Source organism: Carlito syrichta, unplaced genomic scaffold (assembly GCF_000164805.1).
Source record: "Carlito syrichta isolate Samal-C Ts95f unplaced genomic scaffold, Tarsius_syrichta-2.0.1 Scaffold305718, whole genome shotgun sequence".
In the NCBI taxonomy this organism is placed as follows: Eukaryota; Metazoa; Chordata; class Mammalia; order Primates; family Tarsiidae; genus Carlito; species Carlito syrichta.
Window position 1 is genome coordinate 397,827 of NW_007249814.1, and position 2,907 is coordinate 400,733.

General features: G+C 39.3%; 1 pseudogene; it reads left to right on the top strand.

Annotated features, from left to right (window-relative positions):
* The first annotated feature begins 259 nt into the window (after window positions 1–259).
* Window positions 260–881, top strand: LOC103264765 (annotated as a pseudogene).
* Window positions 882–2,907: the final 2,026 nt, after the last annotated feature.

A 2,907-nucleotide genomic window follows, 5' to 3' on the forward strand; every position in this document is an offset into this window, starting at 1 on the left:
CCTCATTATCTCTGTCTCTGCCATGTAAGGGCACAAGGAAAGGCGACTGTCTACAAGTCAGGAAGAAGGCCCTCACCAAGATCCAACATGGCAGCACCTTCATTGTGGACTTCCCAGGCTCAGACTGTGAGACATGAAATGTCTCATGTTTAACACACCCAGCTATGGTATTTTACTACAGCTGCCAGATATGACTAAGACACACTCAGAATAATTATTTTGAAAATTGTTGAGCTTGGTTCCATGTTCCCTGAACAAAATGCCCTGTGAAGCCACAGAAACCGTCCCTGCTACTGAGCAAGAATTACCACGGTCCCGGGCTGAGCCAGGGTCTGGGACAGAATCTGACAATGATGAATCAGTACCAGAGCATGAGGAACAAGATTCCACACAGGCCACCATACAACAAGCCCAGCTGTCAGTAGCAGCTGAAATCGATGAAAAACCAGTCAATAAAGCAAAACAGAGTCAAAGTGAAAAGAAAGCATGGAAGGCTATGTCCAAACTGGGTCTTCGACAGGTTACAGGAATTCAAGAGTCACTATTTGGAAAGCTAAGAGTATCCTCTTGGTCATCACAAAACCAGATGTCTTCAGAGACCTACGTAGTTTTGGGGGAAGCCAAGATAGAAGAATTATATCAGCAAATACAGCTAGCAGCTGCTGAGAAATTCAAAGTTCAAGGTGAAGGTGTCTCAGACATTCAAGAAAACACACAGACTTCAACTGTACAAGAGGAAGAGGTTGATGAAACAAGTATAGATGTTAAGGACATGGAATTGGTCATATCACAAGCAAACGTGTCGAGAGCAAAGGCAGTCCTGAGCCCTGAAGAACAGCAGTAATGATATTGTAAATGCTATTATGGAATTAACAATGTAACCATCAGAAAACAACTTTTTTTTTCAAAAGAGTAACTGCAACTTGGTTTGAAATTTGTTCTGTTTCTATCAATAAAGTTATGGCTTCTTGTTGGATGGAAAAAAAAGAGAAAAAATTATCCCTGTTGCTGCACTCATCAATATTTCATGTATTTTTATTACTAAGTAGTGTTCCATTGTTTGGATATACCACATTCAGTTTATTCACTCATCTGTTGATGTACATAAAAATATTAATTAAAAAAAATTTGTAGAGAAAAGAGTGTCTATGTTGCCCACACTGGTGTTGAACTCCCAGCCTCAAGTAATCCTCCTGCCTCGGCCTCCTGAAGCACTGGGATTACAGGTACGAGCCAGGGCACCTAGCCAAAAATGCTAATTTGTATCTTTGTCTGATGCGCTGTTTTTATTTTCTCTTTTTTGCATTATGTATTTTTCAAATACTAAACAATATAATTGTTTTAATTTTATTTTTCCTTTTTATTTATTTAAATTGGCAGATAAAATTGTATGTATTTACCATGTATAACATGATGTTTTGGAGTGTGTATTGACTGTGGAATGACTAAATCTAGCTAATTAAAAAATGTATTACCTCACATATCATTTTTTGTGATGAGAACAATAGTTATCATTTTTGTGATGAGAACAATTTACATTCATTTTCTTTTCATTTTTCAACAATATAGTATATTAATCACTATAGCCAGCAAGTTGGACAATAGATTTCTTGAACTTATTCTTCCTAACAGAATGTTTTATCCTTTGACCTTTGATCTTTCCATCCCCACCCCCAATCACTCTGCCCTCCAGGAACTATCATTTTACTCTCTACTTCTATGAGATCAATTATTTTAGTTTCCACATATAAGTGAAATCATGTACTATTTGTCTTTCTATGCCTGGCTTATTTTTCTAAAGCTCCAGATTCATCCATCTTGTCACAAATAAGAGCATTTATTATTTTTAAAGGCTAAATTGTATTCCATTATATGCATAAACCATATTTTCTGTATCCATTCATCCATTAATAGATACTTAGGTTGATTTCATATCTTGGTTATTGTAAGTAATGCTGCAATAAACATGGGGGTGCACATATCCTCTGACGTACTGATTTTATTTCCTTTGGATACATACCCAGTAGTGGAATTGCTCAATCATATGATAGTTTTATTTTTTATTTTTAAAATTTGTGCCGGGCTCGGTGGCTCAGCCTGTAATCCTGCGCCTTTGTGAGGCTGAGGTGAGTGGATTGCTGAGCCCGCGGGTTCGAGACCCGCCTGGGCAGCAAGACCTCATCTCTACAATAAATCAAAAAATCAGCCGGGCGTGCTAGCGCGCGCCTGTAATTCCGGCTTCTCGGAAGGCTGAGGCGGAAGGATCCCCGGAGCCCAGCAGGTCAAGGCTGCGGTGGCCAGGAGCGGCCACTGCACTCCAGTCTGGGCGACAGGGTGAGACTCCAACTCAAAAAAAAAAAAACAAATAAAATTTGTGTGTATAATTGACACGTAATTGTACACTTATGGAGGTACAGTATGATGTTTCAATGAATGTATACATTTTGTAATGAGCAAAACAGGGTAGTTAACATGTCCATCACCTCAACACTTTACTAATTATTTGGGAGATAATGTTTGTTTGGTTTTTTTTTTTTTGAGTTGGAGTCTCACTCTCTCGCTCAGGCTGGAGTGCAGTGGCACTCTCACGGCCACCCCAGCGTCTACCTGCTGGATTCCGGCGATCCTTCCACCTTAGCCTTCCAAGTAGCCAGAACTACTGGTGTGTGCTACCACACCCGGCTAATGTTTGATTTATTGTAGAGACAAGGTCTCACTAAGTTGCTCGGGCTGGTCTCAAACCTGCGGACACAAGCAATCCACTCACTTCGGCCTCCCAAAGTGCCAGAATTATAGGCTCAGTGGGTAATTGTAAGTAATGCTGCAATAAACATTTTTTAAATCTCCATTTTTAATTTTTTGAGAAACTTCAGACTATTTTCCATAATGACTATACTAATTTATATT